Here is an 11,281-nt window from a genome sequence, read left to right on the forward strand (position 1 = left end):
TGTGTTTTAGTTGTGCTAAATGTGAACATTTTAATATTTGTATTTAGTTGTGAGGAAGTGTAGACATTTTTGTTTAATAATAAGAATTGTGTTTAGTTGTGAGGAAGTGTGAACATTTTTGTTTAATAATAATAGTTGTGTTTTAGTTGTGCCTAAGTGTGAACATTTTTGTTTAATATTAACATTTGTGTTTTCATTATGCCGAAGTGAAATTTTTTGTTTTGTAATAATATTTAACATTTGTGTTCAATAATAATATTTGTTTGTTGTGTGGAAGTGAATTTTTTTGTTTAATAATAATATTTAACATTTTTGTTTAATAATAATATTTTTGTTTTGGTTGTGGATGAGTGTGAACATTTTTATTTAATAATAATATTTGTATTTTAGTTGTGTGAAAGTGCGAAATTTTTGTTTAATAATAATATTTGTGTTTTCGTTGTGAGGAAGTGTGAACATTTTTGTTTAATAATAATATTTGTGTTTTCCTTGTGCGAAAGTTCATTGTGGGCGCGGAGGTTCCTATAGAATATAAAACAAATGCACATAAGCATGGAATTGTTTACTATAGAAGATATCACATTTAATGGTTGTTGCCATGATACATTGGTAAAACATAAAATTTTAAAAAACAAGGTTAATTGCATCATGTTTAATTTTAGTTAATCATTTTTGGTCTATTCTTGCATATGATCGACTATTTATAAATGTTCATAGATTAGATTTGTGTAGAAATTCCCACTGTAGATCACTTGATAATGCAATATACTAAAGCAAAATACTTGATCACACATGAACACAGAAGAATACCCTGGGGAAAGCCTCAGCTAAAAACCCCACTATATGTATTATCATACAAGTGGAAATATCTCAGGATTACACAAAGCTTTAGCTCACAAGCTATCCAGCTCTCAGTACAATCCCTCAATGCTGCTCATAGACAGAATAGACAACACATATGCCTTCCTTTAGTCCTCCAAGCCTCCTATTTCCTTGTGCAGTTTCTCCTGGGTCCTTTGGCTGCCACCTATGTGAATTCACCTCTCACACACAACACTATCCTTAGACTAAACTGCGCAATCCTCATGGAATGAATTCCTTCTACATGCAAGAGATATCCTCATGGGAATATTCTTGCAACTAATAATACACTGTCCCTTCCTCTGATCTCAACTGTGTCTCTCACTGAACTGGCATGCATGAGTTATTTATGAGATAATATTCAGTTATCTAAAGTACACTAGTTACATGCATGCATGTATTAACTAACTAAACTCACAATCAGTTCCACAAACTGTTGGAACTAATCTAACTAGACTTAACTCAGTTAATTAAGCTAACTAATTACAACTCAAAGTACAACTCTTCATGATCTCTTTAATTAAGGGATAACTTCCTCAATCAAAGGAATAATTGTTGCGTGTCTTCACATAGACTTCATGTTTGATTTTCTCAAACTAATTAACTTAAGATGAATTAATTAATTATTTTTAAAACAACTGCTACGATCAAATTTTAATTTTAATTCTCAATTTTAGTTCAGGGACTAACTAAAATTGGAATGTATCCCGAAATGTTATTTATAGAATTTCTATATTTAGCATTTATTGTTGTTATTTTCAAAACTCCCTCTCAACAAGAAAGGGATTATCTATCACCCCAATTCTGTCTCTGTGGAACTCAAATTTGCATTTTGACAATGCCTTAGTCAAAATATCTGCATCCTGCTCCTCGGTCAAAACATACTGCAACAACATGATCCTTTTCACCACATAGTCTTGAAGATGATGATACCAGATATCGATGTGCTTGGACCTGTCATGAAATACTCGATTCTCAGAGAGTTTGATACAACTCTAATTATTGCATTAGATCACAGTTGGATCCATCCTCTTATCAAACAATCCAACTAGAATTTTCCGCATTTGGCTGCCTGACTGGCAGCCATGTATTCAGCCTCTGCTGAGCTAAGTGCAACTAACCTCTGTTTCCTGTTGTACCAAGAAACTGCAGCTGAACCAAGGTTGAAAATTCCTCCTGAAGTGCTCTTCCGATCTGATGGACTCCCTGCCCAATCTGCATCTGTGAAGCCCTGAAGCTTCACTCTCTCTATCCGTCTGTACCATAATCCATACTGAGATGTGACTCTGAGGTATCTCAGCACATGCTTCGCTGCCTTTCAAAACAGCTTGGTAGGCTGAACCATAGCTTGACTCAGTTGGTTCACCGCAAAGCACAAATCTGGTTGTGTGTTCACTAAATACATCAATGGACCCACAAGCTGCCGATAAACAGTAGCAGCTACTACCTCACCTGAAGTAGCATCTTCCTTTCTCCAGTTACCTGCTAGAGGAGTCTGCATGGGCTTGCACTTCTCCATGTAGAATCTCTTGAGTATCTCATTGGCATACTTTCCTTGAGACACAAACACTTCCCCATCCTTCTACCACACTTCCATGCCTAGAAAGTAGTGCATGAGACCCATATCTTTCATCTCGAACTATCTTGCAAGGTCCTCCTTGCAAGACTTGATCAACTGATCATCACTTGTCAATATCAGATCACCAACATAAAAAACAATGATCAATGGCTTACCTCCTACCATGATGTGGTATAGGTTCGCATCCATGTGAAGCCCAACCCGGTGAAATAGCTGTCGATCCTGGTGTACCAAGTACGAGGTGCTTGCTTCAGCCCGTACAAATCTCTCTTGAGGCGGAACACATGCGACTCACGATCGAAGGTCTCAAATCCTTCCGCTGCTCTATGTACACCTCTTCCTCAATTTTGCCATTAAGGAACGCAGTCTTCACATCCATTTGATGGATCTTCCAACCCATCTGTGCTAATAGTGCCAACATCGATCTGATAGATGAGTACCTTGCTACAGGAGCAAAAGTCTCATCATAATCGATCCACTCGACCTATGAGAAACCACAGGCAACAAACCTTGCCTTATGTTTCTTAACACTACCATCAGCTATTTGCTTTACCTTGTAAAGCCATCAGGAACTCACCACTGACTTGTCCTCCAATCTTGGAACAACATCCCAAACACTATTCCGAATTATGGAGTCATATTCCTCCACCATAGCATCAACCCAGACTAGCTGTTGCACTACTTCCTCAAAGGAATATGATTCGGTCTCTATACATTCCCCAACCAGGGCCATGTAACCAATGTATCGCTCAGGTGACCTCCTCTGTCTGCGCTGAGAAGATGGTTGTCCCACATTCTCTCTCACATCCATCAACAATCTGTCAACTTCCCTTGAGTGTTTCTGCCCATCTCTAGAAGAATCTGCATGAGTGGATGTCTCCACTCCTGGATCCTCTACATGCAGCTGCTTCGCATCAGTTTGAGGCTCCTCCTCCTTAGGAACCAAAAGTTCCTCCTTTGCATGCAACTTGAGCTCCCTCTCAAGGGAAACTCACATGGCCTTCTACTCGTCAAACTTTAGATCTCTGCGTACCACTGTCCTCTGACTGGTAGGCAAGAACACTCGATAGTTGTGGGGTGTATCAGTGTACCCCATAAGTATCCCCAACTTAGCTGTTGGCTCTAGCTTCTTCCAGGCATCTTTGGTCACATGGAAAAATACCGATGAGCCAAAGATCCTGAAGTGACTCACATCTGGTCTCTTCCCGTAGAAAGCCTCCTCTGGTGTCTTCATCCCCAGTATACGATGCGGGCTTCTATTCTGCAAGTATACTGTTGTATTGCATGCCTCAGCCCAAAAATGAAGTGGTAGGCCTTGGTCATGCAACATCGCCCGAGCTACTCCCATAATCGTTCTGTTCTTCCTTTCAGCTACCCCATTCTACTGTGGGATATGGGGTGCCGTCAACTCTTGTTTAATTCCTTCTACTACACAGAAGTCCTTAAACTGTTGAGAGACATACTCTCCACCATTGTTGCTTCGCAAGGCCCTTATTTTCTTTCCAGATTCTTTCTCAACCAAGGTTTTGAAATCACAAAACCTTGAGAAGGTTTGATCCTTCTTCTGCATGAAGTAGATCCAACATCTACGAGAAAAATCATCAATGAAAATAACATAGTACCTTTGTTTAGCGGTGGAGGTTGTCGAAAATGGTCCACACACATATGTATGAACTCGCTCCAGGATTGCTCCAGCTCGACTGTCTCGATCCCGAAGGAAGATTTTGCATACTTACCCAAGGTACAACCTTTACATGTATCCACTTGCTCAAGTTTATCCTTGGGAAGTCCGGTAGAAATCTCCTGCATGATCTTCAGGGCCCCATGGTGCAAGTGGCCCAATCTTCTATGCCATAGCTTACCAATATCTTGGCTTTGCACCAACTCTGCTTTGGAACTCAATGCAGCACAATCATCTACCTCCAGCTTGTAGAGATTATTTACTCGAATCCCAATCCTCTTGGTCTGTCCAGTGCCGATGTGTCTCAGGAATGCCTTTCCTTTACTAAAGACTACATCATAGCCTTTGTCTTCCAACATAACGACGGATACCAGGTTCTTCTTCAATCCAGGCACATATTTTACATAAGTCAGGGTGAGAGGAGCTCCATGCTCCCTTTGAAACACAACCGTACCTTCACTTGAAACACGGTACTTTCCATCATCGCCCATCTCTATGTGCATCTATAGGTCCTTCTCCTCTAAGTTATTGAATAAAATCTTGTCACCGGTCATGTGGAATGAGGCTCCATTGCTTAGGTACAAAACACAACCCACCATCAATGAAACCATGCATGCGATGAGGGTGAAATCCAATTCGAACTATGAGGCCAGTGCCTCACCATCTGATCCTTTTGAGGATCCCTTCTTGGATTTCTTCTGTGGACAATTTGTTGCATAATGGCCCACCTCATGACAATGAAAGCATTGCACTTTCGATTTGTCAATCTTCTTCCCACCATGGGAAGAACTCGATTTGGAATGGGAAGCCTTCCCTTTCCCTTTCCTCTCCTTACTCGCTAAGGCTAGATTCTCTTCATCATCATGATTTGATGAAGAACCATCTCTGGTGCTTCTCCTTATCTCCTTCTGCATCAGATCTAACCACATTTGTTCCCAATTCGGCAGTTTCTCTCTTCCATTTACTGAGTCTTGGTAGCTATGCCAGCTCTGAGGAAGACTAAGGAGAGAAATACTTTGTTAGGCCCCTATACTACTAGTGTAAACCCTTATTGTTATTAGTACAACCCCCATATTATATTTATGTACCCATGTAGTGCCCATATTGCCACTATTGTGCCCCATAGAAGCCCACTATTGTTAGTATTGTGCCTTTACATTATTATTGTTATGTCGGCTCTAATTATATTATGACCTCTTAGACTCCTATATATAGAACGGAGGTCTTTTCATTTGTATCATCCAAGAATTGCTCATTTATGTAATGTAAAGGAGGTTGCCCCTTCAAAGAGGTTGAATTCTAAGGCGTGGATCTCTCTTTTCTATCTTTTGGTGAGCTGGTTTCATAACATTTGGTATCAGAGTTTTGGATTCTAGGGTTTCGCTGCTCCAAACAGGTCATCGTGGCATTTTTGCTATAACTTTTTTTTCTGCAACGTTTCAGAAGCTAAAAAAAAAACCCATTTGAGAATAAATCGCGCTGAATCTCAGATCCGAATTTCAGAGCTTTTCGCGCTATATTTGCGGAGATATGATCTGAGGAACTTGGTCTTTTTGCAGACTCCTTAATTACATTCCAAACAAGTGACCTGGGGAAAATCGTCATAACTTTCTCTCTGAGCATCAGATTGAAATTTCATAAGAAGTTACAGAAAGAGGACGGACTATAGTTTCTTGTATATATTTTTCAGAGCCAAAGTTGAAACAGGGACACGTGGCATGTCGTATAAGTTCGCTCTACTGAACTAGTCTATAATCAGGCACTATGGGAGATTTGGCATAACTTGTCCTTGGATAATCCAATTTGGATCAGACTAGTGGCATTGGAAAGAGGACGTAGTGGGCCACTACAGGTCGTAATTTCATAACTTAAAGATTCAAAAGTATAGAGTTATAGTCGTTTCAAGATCGAGCTCCTAAAATCAAGAAAAAGCAAGATGAGGAAGTTTGATGGCAAGGATCCGGTAAATTAGATACTTCAAATGGAGCAATATTTTGATCTACATGGTGTACCACTGTTACAAAAGGAATGTATTGCATCTTCATATTTAGAACCGGATCAATTTTTATGGTATGAAGGGCTTTGTTCTCGTAAACAACTTGTTACGTGGTCAATGTTCACAGAGGAAATGATAGCACATTATGAGGATACAAAGAGCAACACCTTCTTTAGAGCAACACCACAACAATTCGAAAGAGTAAAAGGGCTTTGTGACATAGTGGAAAGCAAAATTATGGAAACCAGGAAGCATACCCCTTACAACTATAAAGATGGAATTGTTGTTTCTCCCAGCCTTCCACAACCTACAAGGGTTACACCACAACAATTGGAAGAAAAAAGAGAAAAAGGGCTTTGTTACAATTGTGATAGCAAATGCACTAAAAGTCATAAGTGTGCTGAGAAGAAATTATTTTACATAGAATATGAAGAGAAGGAAGAAAAGGATCAAGAAACATCAAAAGAAGAGAATATATGCCAGGACCCCACCCCAGAGAAAGAAGAAATGAATCAGACCATCCCTTGGAAAGCATTGGAAAGAATTACCACTCCTCAAACTCTCAAGATAGAAGGACGTATCAAGACGAAAAAGGTGCAAAAAGTGAAATATCACATTGAGAAAGAAGAAATTAATCCAACCATATCTTGTAATTCATTGGTCGAAATTACCACTCCTCAAACTATCAAGATAGAAGGACATATCAAGAAGAAAAATGTTCAAGAAGTGAAAGATCACATCGAGCATCAAGAAATGAATCCGGCCATATCTTGTAAAGGATTGGAAGAAATTACCACTCCTCAAACTCCAGAGATAGAAGGACATATCAAGAAGAAAAAGGTTCAAGCAGAGAAAGATCACATCGAGCATCAACAACAAGTTCTCCAACTTTTAAAGGATAACGCCACTTCGGCGCAAAATCAAACGAAATAGCAGGTAGATCAACATCATAGTGAAAAATGTTTTGATGTAGGTGATTGGGTATTTTTACTGCTACATCTCAAGCACGCTATTTATGAGAAGGAAATGTTGGCAATACTACATGCACTTAAAAAATGGCGACCTTACCGAGTGGGAAGACTCTTCAAGGATGAGGATGTGGAAGCATTGTTTTGTGCTATTTCTATTATTTAACCAGATTGGATAAACGAAGCAAGAGATGAATGGAAGAATGACGAAGAAGTATGACCACTTATTCAAAAGTTGCAAAAGATCCCAATTCAAACAATATTGCCAGAAATTGAAGAGGAAGGAAAAATCATATTGGAACCTGGAGCAATCACAGAAACAAGAACCCGATAGCTATGAAATCGATCAATTTCAAAGTATCTCAACAAGTGGAAGAACTTACCCACTGAAGATTCCACATGGGAGGACAAGAATTTTATACAGAAGCATCAAGAACTACTCAAGCATTGAGGACAATGCTTTTTGAAGGAGAGGGGCATGTTAGGCCCCTATACTACTAGTGTAACCCCTTATTGTTATTAGTACAACCCCCTTATTATATTGATGTACCCATGTAGTGCCCATATTGCCGCTATTGTGCCCCATAGAAGCCCACTATTGTTATTATTGTGCCCTTAAATTATTATTGTTATGTCGGCTCTGATTATATTATGACCCCTTAGACTCCTATATATAGAACGGAGGTCTTTTCATTTGTATCATCCAAGAATTACTCATTTATGTAATGTAAAGGAGGTTGCCCCCTCGAAGAGGTTGAATTCTAAGGCGTGGATCTCTCTTTTCTATCTTTTTGTGAGCTGGTTTCATAACAAACTTATCATGTCATCATCGAGTATCATGATTCCTATACTTCGAAGCTCATCCCTGTAGGTGGTGAGCTTGTTCAGATATGTAGATATTGTGTTGCCCTTTTCACACTTGATTTTCCGAAGCTTGTCTTTTAGCGCAAACTTCCTCTGATCGCTGTTGTTCTGATATAGATCCTTCAATGTTTTCCACATTGAAAATGGTGTCTCCTTCCCATGGAGACTTGAGACAATGTGGTCTCGAACTCCCTCCAGAAGATCCTCCTCGCTCTAGCCACACATTTCTTCCATTCCGTCAATTCTTGGGCATTAGCAGCTACTGGCTTGGGGACTTCTTGATCAATGAAGTCCTTCAAACCATTGTCCTCTAATATCACTTCCATGCGATCCTTCCAGGCTATATAATTCGAGCTGCCATCCAGGGCATACTTGAGTCTCAAACCGTTGAACGCCATTGGTAAAATTTGAGATGTGATAAGAATTCAATTTCTATAATCAAGAACTTCAAACTTCGAACTTCTCCCTTCTTTGTATACTATTCTCCGATTTTATCACCTTTGCTCTGATACCATGTAGAAATTCCCACTGTAGATCACTTGATAATGCAATATACTAAAGAAAAATACTTGATCTATTTCTACAAACAAACTTTCGGAAGCTTAATCTATTTTGAGCAAGATCAAATAGAACACATATAACAGAGAATGAGAAACCAATCACACATCAAAACAAAAGAATACTTTGGGGAAAGCCTCAGCTAGAAACCTCGCTATCTGTATTATCATACAAGTGGAAATATCTCAGGATTACACAAAGCTTTAGCTCACAAGCTATCCAGCTCTTAGTACAATCCCTCAATGCTGCTCATAGACAGAATCGACAACACATATGCCTTCCTTCACTCCTCTAAGCCTCCTATTTCCTTGCGCAATTTCTCTTGGGTCCTCTGGCTGCCACCTATGTGAATTCACCTCTCACACACAACACTGTCCTCAAACTAAACTGCGTAATCCTCAAGGAATGAATTCCTTCTGCATGCAAGAGATATCCTCATGGGAATATTCTTGCAACTAATAGTACATTGTCCCTTCCTCTGATCTCAACTGGGTCTCTCACTGAACTGACATGCATGAGTTATTTATGAGAGAATATTCAATTATCTTAAGTACACTAGTTACATGCATGCATGCATTAATTAACTGAACTCACAATCAGTTCCACAAACTGTTGGAACTAATTTAACTGGACTTAACTCAATTAACTGAGCTAACTAATTACAACTCAAGGTACAACTCATCATGATCTCCTTAATTAAGGGATAACTTCCTCAATCAAAGGGATAATTGTTGCATGTCTTCACATAGACTTCATGTTTGATTGTATCCAACTAATTAACTCAAGATGAATCAATTAATTATTTTTTAAACAACTGCTAAGATCAAATTTGAATTTTAATTCTCAATTGTAGTTCAGGGACTAACTAAAATTGGAATGTATCCCGAAATGTCATTTATAGCAATGCTATTCTTAACATTTCTTGTTGTTATTTTCAACATTTTGACCCTCCCCCTTAGCCCACATAAAGGACCTACAACAAGGGAAATTATGTCCCATGAGAGCTCACCCAACCAGTCTAAAAATTTCCAAAAAATTAGAAAATTATTTTTGAATTTACCAAAAAATAAGAATATTAATCATTTTCTATAATTTTTAATTAAAATTATATAGAAATCAGAAAAATATTGAAATTCAACACACTCTGATGCAGGCTAATGCTATAGTCCATGACTAATTACTGAATTGTAAAAAAAAATATTTATTTAATTTGAATAAGATATAAATAAATATGAATAAAAAATATTTTTTTAAATATATTATAACTATAGAATAATAATTATAACGAATCGCTTTATATGAATTTATATAAAAACTCAAATTCTATATGCTTATTTTTTTAAGAAATGTTCTATTTAATCACCTATTATTATAATTTATATACATACTTTTAATAATTTTAACCTAATTCTCCAGTCTGTAAGTGGGAGCCTCTCCCATGCGAAGTATCATTAATATCCAAATTCGGAGCATGGAAATTTTAATCTTGGTTTTAGTACTCCACAATATTAATGATGGTGTTCATCTAAAAGACCTTGTTTCATTAGCATTATTAGGAATAAACGTTTGCAAGGGCTCCTCTCTCGGTTATCTTCTAGACAACTTTCCAGGCAAGAACCTATAGAGTCTGGTTCATCTCTGAAAAACCAGTGAGGAAGGACTTCCCATTTCCAATTTGGATCATAATTCTAAAGCAAATTACTCTCAATTCGCTCGAGGGCTTTTCTCCCAAAGTTGCCACTCTTTCCTTGTAGGCTCGTTGGGCACTCCATTGTTTCGAGCTCAACCTTATTGTATGAATGGTTATGGTACCTCTCAACACTCCATAAAGAAATCTGCCACCGTTGAACTATTAAGTTTGGTCCAGGAGCCTTCCCTCTGCACCCAGTCACACCTCTCTAATTCCCTATTTGTTTTTCTTTCCATTATATCATTTCTTGTAATGGTTTTGTACTTCTAATCACTATAGGGGTTTGATGTTAATGATATGGTTGCTTTTATGTGCATTGTCTTTTTGGGCTCATCTCTCCAATTTGTGGCTCTCTTTCTCTTGCAGTGAGTCTCCCTTTAGGCATTTTTCCTTGTCTCCCTTCCTCCCTCCCTTTTAGACATCTTTTTGTCTCCCTTTCTCCCTTCTATTTTTTAGCAATTAATCTCTCCCCTTTGTCTTGGTCGCAGTTAATCTCTCCCCTTTGTCTTGGTCGAATTCATGACTCAAATGTCCTACTCCTTGACTCTCATATGTGTGAGTATCTGTCAGCACCTTAACATCCATTTTCCAATTATTTGGCCTTGTCTTGTTTCTTATTATCCCATCATGCCTCATCAATGCATGTCTATAGGGGAGAAACATACTACTAGGAATGAGCTAGCCGAGGAAGTACACATACTCATCATTGATTGAAAGAAACTATTGTTTGGTTCATAGATATTACCCAGAAACATACTACTAGGAATGAGCTAGCCGAGGAAGTACACATACTCGTCATTGATTGAAAGAAATTGTTGTTTGGTCCATAGATATTACCCCAAGCCCCATTCAGGATGAGCTCACTAGTGCCAAGAGAGGGGGGAACTTCCTAAAAGCACCACCTCTAGGGTACTAAGGTTCTAGCTGAGTTGGCTCATTGGGTGCCATACATTAGGAATACACTTGGATGCTTTACCCAGTACATGTAGACATTGGATTTGTATTAGCATATGAAATTCCTCTTAGGTGGGTTCTTCTAGACATATATGAGCATGACAAACCTTCTCCACTCCATGGAACACTT

This window comes from Pinus tabuliformis, chromosome 8 (genome assembly GCF_031772625.1).
Source record: "Pinus tabuliformis cultivar Carrire ecotype Pingquan chromosome 8, CPIR1, whole genome shotgun sequence".
NCBI lineage: Eukaryota > Viridiplantae > Streptophyta > Pinopsida > Pinales > Pinaceae > Pinus > Pinus tabuliformis.